The sequence below is a fragment of the Phalacrocorax aristotelis genome, chromosome 1 (genome assembly GCF_949628215.1).
Source record: "Phalacrocorax aristotelis chromosome 1, bGulAri2.1, whole genome shotgun sequence".
NCBI classification, from domain to species: domain Eukaryota; kingdom Metazoa; phylum Chordata; class Aves; order Suliformes; family Phalacrocoracidae; genus Phalacrocorax; species Phalacrocorax aristotelis.
In genome coordinates, this window is record NC_134276.1 from 189,521,589 (window position 1) to 189,542,912 (window position 21,324).

The 21,324-nt window shown below is 46.4% G+C and overlaps 1 protein-coding gene across 7 annotated transcripts in view; it reads left to right on the forward strand.

Moving 5' to 3' along the window:
* Positions 1 to 10,377: 10,377 nt before the first annotated feature.
* FOXP2 (forkhead box P2) overlaps positions 10,378 to 21,324 on the forward strand; it is a 440,819-nt gene continuing 429,872 nt past the window's right edge. For 3 of the 7 annotated variants that reach the window (XM_075081089.1, XM_075081088.1, XM_075081087.1), the window contains exon 1: positions 11,939 to 12,306. The gene's annotated coding sequence lies outside the window, so the exon portion shown is untranslated. Of the gene's footprint in view, positions 10,526 to 11,936; positions 12,307 to 12,820; positions 12,879 to 15,869; positions 15,925 to 21,324 lie in introns of those variants that run through there. The other 4 variants (XM_075081092.1, XM_075081101.1, XM_075081093.1 and 1 more) reach the window with 4 other exon arrangements.

A 21,324-nucleotide genomic window follows, 5' to 3' on the forward strand; every position in this document is an offset into this window, starting at 1 on the left:
AATAAAAAACCAAACCCAAACCCTGAGCTATAAGGGGGTAGTTGAAAGAAAAATATTTAGCCAAGGATGCTATTTAAGCAAGTTCTACATAGAATTACAGATTTTATAGGATGAGTAGGTATACCATCTTTAAAGTAAGCAGACTTTAGATAATCTCCAGATTTTACTGACTCACTATCCCTCCAGCTGTTCTCAAATAACAATTTTATTAGTGAAAAGCATTTAGTAATGAGAGAAATCTTCACTGGGTAGAAAAGGATAGGTGAATTGTACTTCTTATTAGAAACACTACATACATTACATGTCCTTTATTACTTCTATTTTGTAATCCTTATTTTTCTCAGTGTTATTCAGAGGTTACATTTATTACTGCAGCTCTTTGGGACAAACAATGCTGGATTTGCACAAAGCTTTCTAGAAGGACGTATTTGCTCCTCTTCAAAAATGTGCTTAGAGGAAATGTTGGAGGGTCTGTCAGAACTCGTTACAGCTTCTTCTTTCTCAGCCTGCCCTGTCCTGTCTTGCTTTGCTCCTCAGCTGAAGTTACAACATAAAATAAGTTTGTGAACTCTATATGGTTCTAATTTATGAAGCTGGCTTTGGTCCCTAAGGGACCATATGCAGGCCAGAAATCATCACAATAAAGATACAGTTCATCTTCCCTCTGAATTTCCCAACCTTTCTTTTGCTTAACATGCTTTTTTGGACAAGACAGAAAGCAGTGGGAACCAGCTCCTCTGGTTTTACACCATTTGACAGCTCCCTTCAGCCAGGGGAATTTTTACGCTGGCATCTGTGACCAGATTCCAAGTCTCTTTACTGTTCAAAGACTGCAAAACAGCTGGGTCAAGGGGCAGAGAGTCTATCCGAATTTATTTTGCTTAAGCTTGAGGTCTGGTCTTGCTTAGCTAACAAGATCTCATTACATCATAGCCCATGCAGCTATGCCTTGCGAAGTGTTCCTTGGACAAGACAGTGAAAAGCAATTAAGAAAATGATGAACACAGAGATTGCTCAGGCTAGTTCAAACGGAGACTTTTGCACCCAGTACTCGTCTTCAACGAAAACTGATGAGAGATGAAAAAGGAAAAAGAGGAATGTACATTTCTTTAATACGCATAGTTTTAGTTTGTGAGGAACATCCCTTGGTTTACCAGAGAGACTAGATCCTTTGTTTCATTGTAAAATTTTCTTCTCATGTGCAATGTTACAGAGAACTCAAATACAAAACCAACAGTACTACTGGTACACAGATATTTTGTGGGCTACCAAACACTGTAAATTTTACATCTTAGACTATTGTTCAACAAACCAAACCACAAAACACTTGCAAATGTGCTGTCAGTACTTTCATACTTGTGTTTTCACACTCGCTTCAGCACATTAATAAAAAATCAAGAATAATTACAAGACAGAGTCCAGCTAGGCTTTGAACCCAGAATTTTTCCATGCTGTAATAAAGTGATGCACGTCGCATGAATGAGTGGAACAGTGTTTCAGAGTAATAGGATGCGTACTTTCAACAGCTACGGCTATGTTTGTTCCCTGGCTACAAATTACTGTTGACTTCAAATTGTGCTGCAAGATCCATTGTAAACTAACAGAAATAGATTTTTTTACAGTGCATGGTAGAACAGAGTCCTCAACTTGCAAGCGTTAACTGCTATTGAAATAGAAATCTTAAATATTAATAATTATAGCACACTTCCTTTAGTAATATTTCCTTTCTGTTTATGAATACATCTTCCCACATGCAATCCAATACAACAGTGTTCCTGAATTTTTAAACTGCCTGAAACAGCAGCCGTAAGGAATGGTAGGGATGGTCCCATTTATCTCCATGGGGCGTTAAATGAAGTGATGACAATTGTAAAGTCAACACTGCTCACAGATTAGAAAGCCAGACCTGGCTATTGTGATCATGGAGCCTTAACTCCTACACCACCCAGGCGATGAAATTTTCCTCCCTTAATTTTTATTTTAATGATAGTATATTCATAGGAAAATATCCACACTTGCTTTAAAAATTTATTGTGATGGGGAACCTCTGACAGCAGGTAAGAAATTGTTCCAGAATGGTCTTACTGTCCAGAACAGTCTTACTGTTAAAAAATGTTCCTCCGTGCTCTAGTCTGATTTTGTCTCAATGCAGATGCCATCCTTTGGAATCTGTTATACTTTGTCTGCTACAGTGAAGAGCCCTTTATTATCTACAACCTTGGTTTGTAGACATCGTGATGCATGTTTTTCAATTTGTTTGAAATCATGTTACTCTTCCATTAGCCTTTTCCGAGTTTGAATCATCTCTCTAGAACTGCGGACTTACATTCCTGCTGATCACAGCCTTGCGCTCAGGCCTGAGCAAGGATTTTGTTCGGTTCATTATCTGCCGTCATCCCTGTGGGTTGTTAGAAGTGCTGGTTTTTTCCAACACAGGGCCTTTGTCTCACGCTCAGCCCCTCCCAGCAAATATCCCGTGCACATTTTGCATTCCTTTTCCCCATGTATCATTTTAGAATGTATTTCATTCATTGTTTGGGACTGATATCAGACTGACAAACCTACCCATGCTGTCCTGTTTACCACTTAGAAATACAGTTAGAGCTTTTGCATTCTTCCATTCTTTTGGAACTTCCTTTGTTTTCCCAGATTTATTGGAAATCTATATTAATGGTAAAGCAAAAACCTCATCCCACTCTTTTAAGACTCTTGATTATCAATTATCTATGCCTATTTATTTTAAAATCTCTAGCTTTTGTAACTGCTGCTTATTGTCCTCTTTTGTTGCTCTAAAATTGAAAACTGTTTATTCATCATGTGCTATGATCAAATCATTCTGCTTTATCTTCCTAATTTTTAATTCTGTCAACACCTTTTCCTTATATGAGACTGTCCCCTAATTCCATGGTATGGTGGATGCAACTCTCTGAGTTAAGTTACTGTTAAGTTAGAGTAACCCTCACTTTAAATTCTATTGCATTTTTTTTAGAAATGACAATGTTAAACCCCATTTTATTAAGCCTGGGTTGAACTTCCTAATTTTAACACAATCTTTCTCCTCCATTGCTACAGCTAGATACTTAAGGTACTGCCAAAGATATGATTCAATATTCTGCAGTGACACCCCCTGTTCCTCCATTAGGACATTCATGCATTAGCGTTTGTTTATTTGCAATTTGTCATGACTTGGAAACAGATGATGCCATTCTTCTACTCAGTGGGGTAGTTATAGCACATATTAGCCAAAATAAGTCTTCAGTTTTGAAGGCTTGATTGTCTCATTCCCTATACTGGATTGAAAGACACTACAGGGATTCAAAGCATCAACATGAATCTCCTGTTTCATCCAACAACTGAAGAAATCTGAAGAGACCACGTCATTCGTAAAATAAATATCTAAGGAAGCGCCTAAAATTCAGTTGTTTGATTGCCTTCTTACTTCCCCTACCTACTCTACATTTTTCCTAAGGAGGTTACATCATTCATTTTAATAACCCAATCCCGTATTTACATTCCCATCAGGTTTCAGGCCAGCTAAGGCAAACTCATTTCATAAATGAACAGGATCAACTTCTCTTGTTTAGCATTCAGACTCCTGACAGTGATGTACAGTACAGAATTTGGTCTTTTATTTTGCTGTCTGTACCTGAATTTTTTTCAAAATAAGTGTTTTTGTTCTGGTATAAGGGTTAATTCAATGCTGAAATATCATAGGATAGTTGCTCAGATATCCGTTGGTATCCATGTGAGAGGTTAGCTAAGGACAGTGCAGGAACTGTTCAGGGTAGTTTTAATGGCGAACTACTATTTTAAAGTTTCCCCACAGTATTTAAAATCCTTTCAAACCTGTCTGCCCAAAGAGAAGCCAAAGCTTAATTCTGAAGGAAAAAAAAAAATCCTTGCTGGTTTTATATTTTTTGAAAAGCCAAACTATTTCCCCACTTCTATAGTTACACATTTTAAATAGCCTGTGATGTACAAACACAGGCTACTATAACATGAATTGTATTTCCTATCAGTATAAAGAGTACAAGAGGTCCCTTGCTGATTTATTGTTCTTATTTATTAAGGACCTTTATATTTTAAATTTTTTTTGCCTCCATGCTCTTTGTAGTTAGCTGGTCATAGTCAAGGTGAAACCAGCAATCTTTCTGTAAATTTTAAGTAATGCTTGCATCAGGTAAGCTTTCATGTAATGCTTATATTAGGCCCAGACCAGCTCCCATTAAAATCCGTGAATAAACTAGCAGACGTCTCCTAGAATAATCCCTCTTAAACCTTTATTACAGCAAGTAGCACCAGTTCACCTGTTATATTAAATTCAATAAATTACTGTAAGAAGTATGCAGACATGTGGGCAGTGCAGGTAATTCTTCAAATAGGTGCTTACTGCTTTTCCCTTTTCCTGCATGGATTTGGAGTAGGTCCAAAATAAAGGGTTTCTGTGCATCCGTGTAGTGCAGCATGGTGCTGCAGTGCTACATTTGCAGTAAAGAAGAATGCCAGGATTTTATTTGTGTAGGACCCCTAACCAGAAGAGATTTTTAAGAAGTCAGCATCCATTTAAGTACTTTTAAAGACCAGACTTTCAAGATTCAGGTGTACCCTCTGACAATCTGATTTCTTTAAAAGTTGTTGCCTTCTATAGCACGCACTGGACACTTGTTTTAGCTCCTAAACTGGTTACTTCTTTTGAAAGTCTGACACTTAAATGACACTTGTGGATGGACGAATCATTCCCTTGATGAGAAAATGTCAACCCCCCTCCTCTGGCTAAGATGATTGCTGCCAAGTTTTAGGAATGAAGCACTCCAGCAAACGCACATGAAATTGCTGGATGGTTGGGCTGAGGCAGGAAGGTGCCTATGTTTCCAGTAGCTGACTCTGGAACACACTTTCCAAATATGAGATTAAGCTTCAGCTGGAGCATCATCCTTGGGAATACGAACCACAGGAGCTAGCACAGTTCCAGCCTTCAAGTGCAATCAGGAACTGTGACTTACTAGAAGGATTTAGGCGTAGCAGCAAATAAATTCTACCATGCAAAGAAATTATGTCTAACACCAAGAAAATGTGTAAATAAAAATAATTTCTTTAAAAATTCTTTTTTTAATAACCGGGTATAAAATCATTAAACTGTTCGCCATCATACAAATGCCCAACACTACAGATAGTAGCCTTTACAAATAATTTTTCTAAAAAGTGCTGTTTTTTCTGAGTCACTTATTGTTGCCTACTGCTTTGCTTCTTACACAATGAGTAAAATAACTGACAGATGGAAGCGCAGTGCTATGATACCCACTTGTGTTGATGGTGCACAATCCCAAATTTCTCTGATTCTCCTAGCTGTATTGGCTGTGCAGCTGCAGCAATTAAAAAAAAAACCAGGTTTTGCTGTTGAAGGAAAGTGACAAGTGGTATGCCGAGCAAGCAAGTAGTATTTTGTCATTTATTTGATTATAGTTTTGTGCAGTTTTGGAAAACAAGCTACTTTGGTGCTCCTGTGTCTCATAGAACTCTGTAATTCACATGTACAGGGCAGTATCTCCATTGCCTTAAAACTACATATTCTGAGGTTGTGCCCCTGCAGTCCTCTTAAATAAACCTAAACAAGGGGCTTGTGTATTTAGTGTTTGACTAGCGTAAAACTCCTGTGTCTAACCATATTGTTAACATCCAGAGTCTGCTTTCAATTTACTTCCCAAATCCATGAATTCTATACAAGTGCTTGTGGGCGGAAAGATGGCTACTTAATACATGCTAATTTGTGTGTACGACATAGAAACAGTTTCTAAAAAGACAGCTCTGTCCCCTAACCCTCAACATTGACAAAATTTCCAGAATGCCCAGAATGTTATTTCAGATGTGTAAAGGGCATGAAACTGAGTGTAATTTTGTATCTTTAATGTGGTCTTTGTGCCTGTGTTACCAAAGGAAAGCATTTTCCAGATATAGCTATAACTGTTGTTTGGTTACTAAATATATTTCCCTAAACGTAGGCATTTTTGCTTAAGAAGGAAGAGCTAGAAAATAATATGCACTCTTTTGGTATTACAAAGTCACCGTTTAGCATCAGTGTTGCAAACTACACTCGGGGCTGGAAGAGAACAGCATCTATCCCTTTTTCTTCTGTGAAGCAGAACTGTGATTGTTCCTTCCACAGAATTCAAGTTCTGGCAGATGAATTTCTGCTCTGGGAGAGCTAACCATAACCCATGGAAAATTCATGGATACCCAGGAAGACTTCATGGGACAAGTCTATCACAGGCCTTGCACAGCCATATCACAAGAAGCCCACTTGTTTACTGCTGCTCTTCCAACCCACACAGTTTTTTCTGAATGAGGTTGGAGCAGTTCATTGGAGGCGACGCTTCCCACCGGTGCACAGCTTGTAGCAGAAATGCTTCTACACAACCTTCTTACTGAGGGGTGAGAAAGTACCACAGCTCGAAGAGGAGAGTGGAAGCAACAGAACGAATAAAAAAGAAAAATCTGCCTGTTGGGAAGATTTCCATCAGCCTTAATGAAAAAATTCTGCAAGTCCCTGTCTTACGTTTTGCTTCAGACCTGGATGGAACTTGTGAAGACTTGTTATAGCCAGGACTACATTTTTACTGCTGAGCCTGCTTTTTTGATTTACCTGGCTCCTACATGCAATCCCATATAATCCATAACCTTGAGATGGGTATCTGGGCTGCCTGTGCTTCAGGGCAATGAAGTTGGGAACCTCGGAGTGAAACTGACAGTGGTCAGTGCTCAAGGCAATTGCAGGGAAGGCTGAAAAGACAGCGTTGCCTTAAGTGCAGCAATGCCCTTAACTGCTATGCCCTGTTATTTTGCCATTCAGGGCCCTGAACCCTCTTTTGGAGATGGTGTTTATGTGGGCTCTTTCATAAAAGCATCAGGTGTTCTCACTGATGGTTTGAAATATGACAGCAAAGGGGAGTTGCTGCAATGCCCGTTTCTTTTTTTATACAATAACTAAATTATTACACTAGTCTAATTGGCTTCTAGGCCCTCCTGGGGCCTAAGCCATCAGTCGCTTTCCAGGGCCATGACCGAAGCTTTCGCACTTGGTGGGGCCACAGTGTCACTTGGCAGTGCAGGGGTTGGGAGAGGTGTGGGTGTGCAGCCTGGCGGGCGGGATGTGTATCCAGGGAGGGGGAGGCTTTAAGGACTGATTGGGCATTTCACCCAGTCACAATTTAATGCTCAGCCACACAGAGGATGCCTACTTTAGTAGGTTGGTTAGGCTTACGAAACTCACCAAGCGTTTCAGCCTGACTGACAGTTGTTATTTTGAGTATTTTCAGAAGTGGTATCTTAGGAGCCTAAGGAATGTTACTGGCAGCTTATCAAGTTTAACTCCTCAGGAGCTGAACAAAGATTTGGAAGATTGTACTCTTAGATTTAGGTGTCTAAACTTTAGCACCACCTTACAGGTCAGATGCCAAACTTCCCAGGAGTTATGAGCTGTTCATGGGACTCACACATCTACTTGTTTATGTATGTTTGCGGTACTGCTCCCCGGGTTATACTTTGGAAACTCACCAAAACTTTTAGCAGTCTTAAAACTTTCCTCACCTTTGGCTAAATAAGAATTTCATATATGCAACTAATGGGTGGGGACCAGGACCCGAAATGTCAGCATAGCATATTCCTCCAAACCTGACCACAAAATAGGAAAAGAATCCAGAAAGATGTATAGGTCATCGTTATATATAGATGCCAAATATAATGTCAAAAATTGTGCCATGTTTTTCCAATACACAAACCTAGCCAAAGACTTGCACAGCTTCCCCCCCCCCCCCCCCCCCCACCCCCCCATCAAAGAAATCAGACTGACACAGCTTGTGCCCTGGTTTTGGTCAGCACTGTTCAGGACAGAATTCATTCCAACTCTGGCATGTCACCTTTGAGCACTGTACTTTCTTTACTTTCTTTTTCTTTCCTCCAGCAACTCCTAATTATTTGTTTGGTTTTTTTTTTTTTTTTAGTTTGGCTGCTGCTATAATGTCTATTGAATAACTTAAAAATAAAATTACAACCAAACATATATAAAACTGTAGGCTAAAATCGGAACTTTCCTTCTGAGTATCAACATCTACTGGTAGGATATAGGAAATGGAGGAGGGATCCCTCGTCTGGGAGGAGGCATCAGGTTGGGAAACAGGATTTGTGTGAGCGTCTTAAACTGCCGCCTTCCCCTCATAGTAGTACTGGGACGTGCCTAGTGCTAATTACAGTATAAGGGCTGTGAGCACTTACAAAATGTCAGGCTAAAGATAGGCAAAAAAGCCGTGAATTTTCACAGTGGAAGAGAAACAACTTGAAAGTTGACTTTTAGTGATAAGCACTCCATTTGGATCAATACTTACTAAACCGCACCTGGCTTAAAATAGAAACTGTGATAAAGTAATGATAAACTTGATGGTTTTCATGGCAGGGTTCTGTACGGATCCCTGCTTGCGTGTTCCTCACTCTGAGTAGCAACTGGCCTCTGAAACACAGGGAGCACCAGTAACTCAGAAAATCCCAAAGGAAACACATTGTCTTCCTTCTTCGTTCTTTGGCAACTATGGCAAACGGGCATTGGCAAGCCCTTTAACAGAAGAGCTTAGGAAAGAGCTGATGTCTGATGGGAGCTCTCATGTGGACATCTCACAAAAGCAGGTACCAGGTTTACACCGGGTAATAGAAAATAATTGTATGATTCCACTAAGGATTTGTTTACAGCTCTTGAAATTTTAAGAGTAATCAGAGGTAGCATGGCGACATCGCAGCTTTTTTCCCCCAGATATTATTCCGAGGTGTATCATCTATATATTTATTTCCAGGACATGGCATCGCAGAAGGATGGGTATACAAAATGGAATAAATTGAATCCTACAGCTGGAGAGATAAGAGCTCTGCTGGTCTATTTTGGGGTCTGGGTTTTTTTTGGTGATTTGGTTGTGGCTTTTTTTTTAATTTAAACTTCTTGGTGTGTGTGTTTTATGAGTGCAACCTCCTGTTAAAGTAGTACTGTGAAGTGTGGTTGCTGATGCGTTTTGAAAAGCAACTGCTTGGGGCCATCAGGTGCCAGAAGAAACCCTTTGGCCTCGCAGGGCGCCAAGCGGCGGAGGACAGACACGTTTGGGATGGGCATCGGCAATCTGCCGCCTGTCACTCGGGAGGCCCGAACCACGCAGGGAAACCCACTCTGCCAAGCAGGCAAGATTTCTAGGCAAGAGAGTGAAAAGAAAGTTGCCAGCTCTCATTAAGAGTTACTATACGTCTGAACTTTTGTAGTCCCGAAGCTTAACGACAGATGGTGGTGTAACTCCACCAATTTTGTAACGTCTCCATTCGCTTTGATGTTGTAAGACAGATTCTCCTCGATTTGACTTCGGTTAAAATCAGAATTTTATGCTCTGCCCAAAGCGTCTGGGGAGCTGAGCACGGGGAGGAAGGGGAACGAACCTATTTAGAAGAGGAGTCCGTTTGTTTTCTTATTTGCTTTCTAAACAATCCTAACGGCAAACGACAATCTGACAGACACCTAAGGCTGTGCCTGCTGCACGGAGAAAATACCTTAAAATTAATTAAAGGAAGACGGTTTCAAAGCGGTTTATGTGAAGCGAGAAACACAATGCAGTTGTGCAGATGAAATCTGGACCCGTAAACAAGAACAAATAAAACGCACCAGCCTTTTTTATGTCAAAGCCCAGTTACATTTTACGCCGTAATCGTCGTTGTAAAGAACAAACCAAAACAAGACCGGGAAAGTGTTTGCTTGTTGGGCTCTCTTCTCGCGTGGGACCGGCGAGCGGCGCGGACCCGAGCCACGCCGAGAGCCCCGCACGGCGCTGCCCACCGCGCGTGGGTGCCCACGGCAAGGGGCTGCCGGCGGGGCCGCTAAGAGGCGGGGGGATTTTGCATCTCCTCGAAACAAAGCGCGGCCCCGGAGGGGGGAGCCGGGGCTGGGAGGGAGCGCGGCGGGCACCGGCGGGAGTGGGGGGCGCCCGGACCGACGGCGGCTGCACAGGGCCGGCCCGTTTGTAGAGGGGGGTCGCCGTGTGCCGCCGCTCCCGTCTGTCCGTCCGCCCGTCCGGGGAGGCGGCGGCCGCCCGCCGAAGCCCGTGGGCCGGGCCGCGCCGCCCCGCCGGTCGGGTCTCCCTCCAACAAGTGCGCGGCGCCGCTCGCTGACACTGGCTCCTCAGGGAGGGCCGCCTCTGTCCCCGGGGCCGCGCCGTCCCGCCCGTCCGCGCCCCGCGGGGAGCGTGTGTGGGGGAACAGCGGCGCGCCGCGCCCCCCGCCCTTCCCCGCCGGGCGCGCCGGCGGCCGGACCCCGCAGGGTCCGATTTCGTTTGCAGGCCGGCGCGGAGCGGGTCGGCGGGCACCGCGGCGTGCCCCCCCATGCCCCGCCGCCCGGCGGGATGCGGGGCCGCTGAGACCGACTGCCCGCGGGAGCGCCGTCCCTCGCCGCCGCGGCCCCGCGGGGTGCGCGGCCGGGGTCACCCGCAACCGTTGCGCTCGCAAAGCGGTCAGTTCCCCGGTAACCGCGCGGTGTCGGGGCGGGGGGGGGGGAACACAGGAGACAAAAGAGTCGCGAGCAGCAAATAAATATATTTTACGACCACCCATCGGCAGCGCCGCGCCCCCGCGGCGGCCGCGAGCTTGCCCCGGCGGTGAACTTTCACCTCGCGAACCCGGCCGCGCCCCATTGGCTGCCCGCCGCCCCGCCGCCGCCCCGCCACCGCCCCGCACGGGCCCCGCCGCCGCCCCGGCCCCCGGCCAGGCCCCGCCACCGGCCCCGGCCCCGCCGCCGCGGGCGGGCGAGCGGGCGGGAGAGCGGCGGGGCCGGGGGCCGCCGCGGGGGGCCCCGCCGAGTTCCCGGAGTTGCGGCGGCTCCGCCCCCCCCCAACCCCGCCCGGTGCCGGCGGGGGCCGAGCGGCGCGGCGGGCAGCGCCTCCCGCCTCGCCTGCAACAGCCCACGGCAAAGTTTGTGGGATTTAAAATTTAATGTAATAAAACGCGGTGCCGGTGAATTCAGTCGCTCCGGGGCTCCCGCCCTCGGCGCGTGCGGCGCGCCCCTCGCGCTCGGCCCCGCGCGTGTGGCGCTGCGGTTAGGTGGGCTCCGAATTAGTAAAACTCGAGTCCCGCTAGGCGAGAGTCGTGCGCTGCCTTCCGCCCCCACGCGAGTCCTTCCACCGAAACGCATCAAGTGACCGAGAGCCGCGGCGGGGACGCGGGCAGCAGCTTCGCCCCTTCTCTCGCCACGGTGCCAGCACTTTTCCCCCCGCCTTCCCCTACTCGGGAATCACTGAAAAGTGTTTTTCCCGGTGGGGAGCGGCAGCCAGACGCGGGAAGCGGCCGGTCCCCGCTGCGGACGGCCGGGGGAGGGGGAGTCCCTGCACCTTGCTCCGAAATATCGGGGGAGGGTGGGTGGGGGAGAAAAAGAAAGTTTCGTGGCCCACGCGTGCCCCCTCGGCAAATCCGCCGCCGGCCCGGGGCGCCCCGCCACGCCGCCCCCCTCCCACGCGGGTCCCCGAGGCCTGCCTTCGCGGGAGTGCCGCGGCACCTCGGGGGTTGCCAGCAGGCTGCAGACAGCCGGCACTGCCAGTACAACACCCGGCTTTGTTTTCCGCCCGTCTGCTAAACTCGTTGTGTCTAACGGGGCCGGCGGAGCGGAGCGGGGGGGGGGGGAGGGGGCGGGGAGGGGGCAGCCTCCGGGAGCAAACAACTTCCCCGACGGTTTGTTTACAGAGCAGGTGGACCCGCCGCCCGCCCCGGCGGGGACCGGCCGGGGGAGGCGCGGAGCGGAGCGGGGCGCGGAGCGCAGCGGGGCACTTTTTTTTTTGTGTGTGTGTGTGTTGCCATCCCCCCTCCGCTGTTCCCCCCCTCCCCGCCGCCCCCCCGCGCGTTATTAGCACTTCTGTGCAGGCCACTTCGCGATCATGTGAGGGCTCCCTCTTCACTCCCCCTTTCTCCAAAGCAGTCGGTGCGTGCAGCGCCGGGGTTTTGCTTTGCCTTTTTTTTTCTCCTCTCCCCCCCCCCCCCCTTCCCTCCGCATTCCCAACAAAACACATACACACAGCCGGCACGCTCCGCACACGGGCGGACCCGCGCGCCGGGGGAGGGAGCCGCGCGCCGCCGCCAGCGCGAGGCACCGCTCCGCGCCCGCGCAGGGCCCCGCGCGCCCGCCCGCCCCGCCGCCGGCTCCGCCCGCGGGGACTTTGCATGTGCGCGCGGGTGCGCGCGGCTCCGCTCGCCCTTTCTCTCGGTGTCAGCTCGCCGGGACGCCCCGCACCGCGCTTCCTCCCGGTAAGTGCTACCCCCCCGCCTCCCCTCCCCCCGCTTCCCGGTGTGACTCGCTACTTCCACCCGCTCCCCCCCCCGCCCCGCCGCCGCCGCCGCTGACTTGCCGCCGCCGCGGGAAAGTTTGGCCGCGGCCGCAGGAGTGACATGTGTCAGGTCTCCCGGCGCCCGGGGGCACCGCTCCCAAAAATGCACCGTGGAGTGGGAGTGGGAGTAGGAGCGGGGCGGGGGGGGGGCCCACTCGGCGGGACGAGGCTGCCTGTGCCCCGCCGGAGTTTGGGCTGAGCCGGACTAACCCGGCGGAGCGGAGCGGAGCAGAGCGGCCGCGGGAGCGGGGCGGCGGCTCCCCCCTCACCCCCCCCGCCCCAGATCTCCCGGGGTGGCAGCGCGGGGCGGCGGGGCCACCCTCCGGCCGCGCAGGGCCGCCGAACCTTCGCCCCCCCCCGCGTAATTAAAACCAAACAACCTGTAGCCTCCCGGTGCGGGGACAGGAGTGCGAGCGGGGAGGGCTCGGGGCCGGGCTTCCGAGGGAGCGTGTGCCGGGGACGCTCGGCCGACCTCGCCTCCCCTCCCCGCGTGTGAGTGTTTCTTCTTTTTTTTATGTTTTCTTCCTTATTCCACCCCCCGAAACCTCCCCAGCAGACAGCCCGGGTGAAGAAACGTGTCACGTTTCTCCTTTGTGTGCTGCCCGCCGGAGGGAGGGCGAGGCGCACCCCCCGTACCCCGCCTCTCCGCCCGCCCGAGCCCAGCCGCGCCGAGCCGAGGGGCCGCCGCTCCCGCCGGCCGCCCCCTCGGGGCTGCGGCCCCGGGGCGCCCCCGCTGGCGTGGGCGGGGAGGCGCGGGGCCGTGGAGGGGGGGGGGGGGCCGCGGGGCCGTGGGGGGGGCCTGTGTGGGGCTGCGCGGGGAGCAGCGTCCCTCCGTGTGTCCGTCCGCCGCCCCCCGCCCCCTTTCCTTTGCACCCCCTTTCCCTCGCACCCCCCCACCAAAAGATACACACATACACAACAAAAAAGCCTAAAACCAAGGATTAATAAATAATGATGTTAGAGCTGCGGAGTTCCGCGGGCGGCCTCCGCGGCTGGTGCGTGGGGGCCTTCCCTTGAAATTGGCTCTTGAAATTCAAGAGGACTGCGGGACCCGGAAAGTTTTGAAAGTTTAATTTTGAGGAGAGGGGAGAGGCAGCGAGCCCGTGGCTGTGAGGCATGCTGGAGTTTGCTTTTCAGGTCGGGAGCGCCAGGGCAGAGAGAGGAGGGAAGGGCGAGCATGGGTGCCTTCTCGCTCTGCTTTTGCTGCACCGAGCGCGGGATGTGCGGGCTGCGTAGCTCTCGGCCTCCCTTAACCTGCTGGAAAGCCGTTTGCCAGCCCGTCCGAGCTTAGGTGGAGAAGGTGAAGACTGTCCGTGGGCGTTTTTGCTCTCTTCCCCGCAGTTCAGTGTGGCTCGCGTCAGGTTCAGGAGTCCGCGGGCCCGTTTGCCAGCGCAGACCCCGGCCGAGTGCACTGGTGAGCGCTGATGAGGTCCCAGGATGGGGTTCCTGGTGGAGGGGCAAAGCCTGGGCTGCGGGCAAGCAGTAAGTGCAGGCAGGAAAACATTCATTTAAAACTTGTGAGAACAGTCCGGACCGAAAGCGGGCTGCTGGAATAGTCTCAGGGGAAAAAAAATCTCAAAAGTAGCCACCCTAAATTTACAGTGTCATCATTTGCATGTAAAGAGAGCAGAGCTGCGGACGGAAGAACATGCAGTTAGCTTTACCTGGGAGTCGCTCCTGTTTTTAAGAAGCTGTGTGTGTTCATGTGCTTTCTTACAGAGAGAAACACAGAAGTTCCCCCTTCAAAGAGGATTTCCCCTGGCCTTTTCCCCGCACAAAAGCCCCATCCAAAACTCGCTCAAGTCAGTGGGGATCTTTCCATTGACATCAGTAGGAATCGCTCCATTGACTCAATGGGCTTGGATCAGGCCCGTGGAAATTTTGTTACAAACCTAGGACTAGGAAGTTGCGTGCAGTGTCTGTGTACAGGCGTTAATTTGTGGAAGGGGAGAAAGAAGTCAGAGGCAAAGTTTTAAGAGATTTTGACAGGTTTAATTCCCCCCCCCCACCCCCCCCCGCTAGGTAATTTAAAACCATTAAGGAAAAACATTACTGCTAGTAATATTACTTTAAAGAAAATACGATTAATTATTAAATCGGTTTCTCTAATGCTGCACTAAACCCTTGTGAGTGAGATATAGATTTTAGTGTTCAAATTAGTATTTATTTTTAATTTAAGGTTTTTCCTGACTATAGTCATTTGTTCGTATTAAATACGGATATTGAAAAGACCCCTGTTTTGCAGCAATTTGCTATTTTAATATAGCTTACAAAACGCTAGTGTTCTGTAGCATTTTTGTATACTTAAATCATTCATTTAACTACTCGGAATAGTAGAATACTAAACGGTCGAGGGAAAGGGAAGAGTGTTTCCAACACAGCATTTCCAAAACACATACGGTAACCTTCATCCCAATTGATAGGTCACTTAGTGACATACAAAAGATACGTAATTAGACATTCTAATTTATTTTGTTAAGACATAGCGCCTGAAATATACTGCCTCATGTGAGGCCTTCTTGGTGTAGGCTTTAAGATTTAACAGTAACCTTACCAGGCAGCTTAAGCAGAATCAATTGTGTAAATATTTGGGTGTTTCTTTGTTTTTAGTTTAACCTCGGTGATTCTTACCTTTTCTCACAAGATCTTTGCTACAGTGAAGTGTTTGTAACGTTTGAGAGAGGAAAAAAATTAAATGTTTTGTAGCTTTCTCTTCAGTGAAGATTTGTGTAAAATTGCCAAAGAGTCGATAGGGAACAGGCAGATTAGAGTTTCCCGAGTGTGAGGGAGAGTAAAAGAAGTATATCGGGTTCAGGACCATTTTAATTGATGAATACACGGTGCTGTTTTAAAGCTGCACTAGGGTTTGTTCGGTAGTCAGGTGTTGAGTTTCACAGGTTTTTGAAGTGACTGATTTTTTTTTCGGTAATCAGCTGTTGCTTATACGTTTTTAAATGCTTTCTGTAATAGAATATGTCAAAACTAACGTTTTAAGATTAAAGTTGTATTTGCTTAGAAACATTCCTATTGGACTGCAGTATATTTTTAGAAAAGTTCTTGTTAGACTCTAATGTATTTAAAAAAATTACTGTAGCATAAGCTTTTTTTTTCTTTTTTAAACACACACCACACCCCTCCAAACCCCCTCGGACTGATTTATGTGAACCAGGACAAGCTTTTTATATTCTGAGGAATATACCTGATTCAGCATTGCATGCACAGGAGTTATTAGAGGCTAGTGGGCTGAAAACAATAGAAAACTTCTGAGATGTGATCCGTGTTGTGGCAGTGTTTTGCTGTGTGTCATTGAAAATGTCACTTAACCTCTTTGTTTTTCATCATCAAAATGTGAGGGCTGGTATTTATCTATCTTTCTGGTAGAGTGATTAATTAATATTTCTTGAACACTGAGTACTCTTTTGTTCCATTTCTATTTTTACCAGGTTTATTTTGGAGAAATTAAATTCTGATGGTGGTTGAAAAAGAATGGTTCATGGGAGTCATCATGTTTTTTCTTTGTGAGTCAGATCGTGAAGAGGTCAGTTGCTTGTAGAAATTGAAAATGATTTAGGACATAGGTCACTGAGAAGTACCCATGGAATGATTTTGACTGGAGAAAATTGCAAATCATGGTCAAACTGAAAAATGCTATCGACTTTGTTGCAAAATAATAATTTTTGGTATACTTGAACTGATTACTCTTTTTAAATTTTGTGACAGCTAGTGGGTCTAGAAGTAATGCAAATTATCTAATTTTTCTTCACAGCCACTGTAGCATACCTCTCAACTAATCCTTGTTAGAAGAAATACTTGTCATTTAGATTCCGGTTCCCTGTCCTGTTTTGACTTGAGATCTTTCTTGATTGTATGTGCAAATTAGTGACACCAGAAAAACTGAATAGAAAGGATGAAATTAGAGAAAAGGTTAGCTGTAATAAACTAACCTTTTAAATTAAAGTTAATCTTAAAATTCCAATTATATAGTTCATTGTTAGTTGTTTGGAGGTTTTATTCCACATTTGCTCCTTCACAGAATGAGCTTACGTACCTTATTGTAATAATTTCCAAGGGTAGTTTTAAACTTAAATTTCAAAACTTCTAGATTGGCATAAAAACAAGGAGCAATCCCACAAGTATCATTTAACACTGATCATCTTTTTTTCTCCTTTCTGAGGCTCTCAGGAGTTTAATCACACTTACTACTTTTTAAAATCTTCGAAGATGTTTACTGCAAATTAGAAGAGGCATTTATCCTTTGATGCAAGATTTGCATCTGTTTTGGCTTTTCTACTCCCCCCCCCACCCCCCCCACCCCGACTCTGCTAGGTTTGCGTCTTAAGGGCAAGACCATGTTTTATGTCAGAAAGCTGGGTTTAAAAGTGCCAGCAATAGCATGCCTATGCTGTCATCACTGAAGTAGCTGAAAATAATCTCTTTAATGAACAGTTGCTACGATGTTTATTGGTTCACCGAAGTGTAGTTTGGGATGGTGTTAGAAAGTAAAGTTTGAACTCTGAAGAGTGAGTTGTGTGTAGAATTGTGTTTAGTATTACTATTTCAGTTCCTGTTCTAAGGAAAATGAAATTAAAATGTTAAGCACATTGTATTATACTATTAACTATCTTAAGTCTTTTTAGTAAATGGTAGAGGTTGTTGAGGAGGGGGAATAAGAACATTGTAGGCTTAACTTTTTATCCGTTTAGTTAGTTCGTTCTTCTTCCTGCAAATAGTAATCACACATCTGTAGCTGGAAAGGGATTCGCTGCAGTTTGTTTCTTATTTAAATACGTACGTTAGTGAGGCTGGCTGCTGAGGGTAGCGCCGATTCCCTTGGATACCGCGTGCTGTACCCTTGACGTGCCCCAAGTGTGGCTGTCTCTTCCTCTCGGTGGCAGAGGGCTTCACTGTGGCTGTAGGCAATGCAGAGGACTTTATAATTGATCAGGCTGTGCGAAGGAACAACCGACAGATAGGTTTGAGGGACAGGCAGCACCTTCATTCAACATGCAGAAGGGACATTTTCTGCCCTGTCCGCCCTTGCCCACCCCCCCGACTCTTGCATGGTGGCCCTTCTGGAGTGGATCTCTGTTACAAAACCCAAGCCCTCTTTGGGGTTCACAAGATGGCTTTGGTTTACCTGTGGAGCTTACTTGTTTACCAAGAGATGCCGATCTTCTCCCTCCTTCCTATGGGCAGCAGGTGGTAGGGTGCTGTTGTTTTGAGAAGTTTCCAGACAGCTTGTGGTTGCAGGGTCCACGGAGATGCCGCACATCCTTCTTGGTGAGCTGGTGCTTTGGACCTCTGCTGTGCATCAGACCATGGCTGCGAATTGCATCGAATTAAGTATTTCTGTAAATTGCCAATGTCAGTCCTGTTTCAGCTGGTGTGCCTCCAGGATGTTGTGAGGATGACCAGGATTCCAGTGGGCCTGTGCCAACCGTGTCCCTGTGGGAGATACTCTTTGCTATTGGGCCCCAAACTGGAAATTCCTTTGGAGAGTGGCATTTTGAAGCTAGGTGGTATATCGTTATATATAACTAGAAAGTTGTTGGGTTTTTCTAAGCACATTGTTTCTTTGGATATGTGCTTACCCTTTTATGAAAAATTTCCTGTCTTTTAAGATTGATGTTTTGTTGATGATCCTTTTAGAACTATTTAATTTTTCTCTTGCAACATGATGCATATTTTGCAACTTTGGTCAGAATTTCTCTCCTAAGTAAATTTAAATACTGAGTTATTCCATTGTCCAGCTTCCTTATTTAAACCTAAACCAACATGATATATTTAGAAATATTAATTATATATTTGATGTCATTTGAAATTATGTAATTTATATAATGTGGCAAATTAAATTTTTGACACACATGTATATGTTAAAACAGTGCGATCTTGGTGGATATTACCGCTATGATTTTCGTGATCTGTCCTCTGAGGGAAGGAAGGAGAACGGCTGTACAAGTTTAGCATATTGCATTGCTTGTCTGACAGGACTGAATCAGATAATTCAGTCTGCAAACTAAGAAACTTGTGTTTAGAGAAAAAATCTCGAGTTACCAAGTTGTTTCAAGCATAATACTGTGCTGAGGATCCATCAGATCCCAGTTTTGAATTTGCCTGGGAATGGCAAAGAAAATTTAAAAGAGGTGAATATCCCTAAACACCATTTAAACTTTGGCATTCCATCGATGCTACGTCTTCTTGTAAAAAAGTTACTTTCAGTTATGTTGTTGATTTCTCTTTTTGTATGTCTTAGTATTGATGCTGAGGAGGCACATTGTTCTCCTGGAATTGTAACCCACCTAGTACAAGCGATGGGTAATACCTGTGTAATAAAACCTGTAGTTGACATCTGACTGTTTGGAAATAAGATCAGAAACTGTCAAGTTTAACCACGTACAAATAAAGTAGAGGAAATTTTAAGGGTTAGTGGTGGGAAGCCACGGAGGGCTTTGGAAAGGAGAGGGACAACACACAAACAATGGAGAGCTGGGGAGTGCTGTGGAAAGAGGCCAGAGAAAACATGTGGCTGGGAAGGAGCCAGCGAAGGCGCAGGCAGCGCTGCCAGGAGGTGGGCAGCCGCTCAGGGAGTAGGGGCTCAGGTTCACAGGGAGAAAGAGCGATGTGAATTTTATTTGGTGCCCAATATATTAAATAAGTTTTTTCATCTTCGCTTCACCTGTGGGAAGAAATAACAACCTTTTTGCACACTGGCATTATGCCCGTGGTCAAGCACAGATCTGGCAGGCGCGGATGTCATGCCAGTTTACACTGGCCACTATTTAGATCATAGAGTGCTGTAAGCTATTTTAAAAAATAGTTAAACTTTGTTAATTCCAATGTCCGTCTTTGGAAACTTATTTATTAGTTGTTGCATTGAAAGTTGATTTTTATTTACTGCAAATCGAAGTATTGCATTCTTGGTGTGGCAGAGGAGGAAGAGTTCTTTTGAAGATACAGGGGAAGAAAAGTGTATAGAAAACAGAGGTTGGTATCTTTTAGAGTCTGAAACACAGTAATTGAAATATTTATGATTCAAGGCACTTCTCAGTGAGAGAGAACGCAGACAGGATTGTGGTTTCATTACAGTACTTACAGTATTCTCATGACCTAAAAATGAAAACACAAAAACCTAATGCAGTCAGGTGTGCACAGGCTGCAGAGATACACATAGTTGGTGAACTGTTGTGCTTTTCACTTTTGTCAACATGCTTTCTTCTTTGTAGAAGAATACACTTAATTCGATAAGGAGTAAATGATCATCATTTGTATAGCATGGTGGATGTAAGAGGAAGGGTGCTGAGGACTCCCTGATATGTGGTGAAAATCATTCTTCATTGGAAATCAATTAGTGGAATACATGGGTGCTAAAACTGTAAAAATATTAGGATGGTACTTTGCTAAAGATCATGAAATGCCTTCACGCAGAAATTCATTCAGACTCATTTGTTACCAGTCTTGAATGCATTTAAATTACTTTTAATGTTGTGATGATGCCTGTAAATTGTTCTCAGTACACAATAACTGTCAGCGTACATTGAAGAATACGTATGGTCAGTAATTCAAGAGGTAACTGTATTGAATATAGGGAAGATGTTTCACACAGTGTCATAAATCCTTGTACATTTGGCTTAAGAAAAGGAATTAAGCATATTGTGACAGAAACTTTGACATATTTGGTCTTTAATTCTACTTTAAGTGACTGACATCTGTTAAAAGATTTAAAGATGTGTTTAACATTGGATGTGGTGACCAACCTGTTCTTAAGTCTCTGGTTTTTTATTGACCAGGAAAGGGTATGAAGTATACCTGAGCAACTAGAAGTTTGTGTCTCATGCACCGTGTATGATAACCGTTTAAAAATGTTAACGAGGTTTTTTTGGTTGGGTTTTGTGTCTGGGAGCCATATCATGCTTTCAAGTGATCACAGAGAAGGCAGGAGGATGGTAAAACTGCCAAAATATTTGTGTATAGCTGCAGGACACTGCTAGGTGGGGAAGTTGATGATTGCTCGGATGTTTCTCCTGCAGAGCTGTGCAGCTTTGGGAGCAGCGTGAGTCCGTACCTGCACCTGCACATGTGGCTGTGCAGCGATGCAGGGTTCCTCTGTCCAGCCACAGCTTTCTGGGAAGGAGGCTGTGGCCTTCAGAAGGAAAATGAATGTATTGGATGGATTTACTGCATCTCAGCTTATAGGGCAGAAAACATCCTAAAGAAGAGTGCAGTCAGTAAAGACAAAAACATTCAGTCCTTTGCTAAAACAGGGAATGTGCTCAAAGAGTGGGATTCTCCTGGGTGAGAACTGACTCTGCTGGAGGGTGGCTTTCACAATGTACATAAGGTATTTTAAGGGTTGTGATGGGAGAACCTGCCCTTCCAAAAATCTTCCTTGAGAAAATGAGGGTGCTTCCAGACCAGGTTTGAATTAATTTCCAGACTGAACATGGCTTGTGGCATTGGTGTCTTGCTGTGCCCCAGCATCTGCTCAGCCCCTGGGGTGGCTGTAGGGTTTGGGGGGGGGCTTGGACTGGCAGTGGGGTCTGGAGCAGCGAGTGATGGAGCAGCTGGATCCAGCAGGACCCCCTGCTCAGACTGAGCTTCCCAGCTCCTGTGGCACACAGGTGCCCTTCTTGCAGACTGACTTGTCTCATGTTTCAGGAGAGGAGGTACTTGAGAGTATGGCCACATACTTGTGTTGAACAATCTCTCCCAAGGCCTTCAGCCCCGATCCCAAACTTCCTGAAGTTGATGGGAAGACTCCTTGTTTTGGCGCAGGCACTGGCCTTGGTTGGTGCTTTGGATGTGTTTGTATGTTCACGTGCAAAACTGGTTTCTGAGGTTGAGAAGTTACTGGCTATTTAGCTGCTCATCCAGTCCACTGAGTCTGGGGCTGGTGATGGACGACTGTGTGTATTTAAGTCAAATCTTTACAGCTCAGATC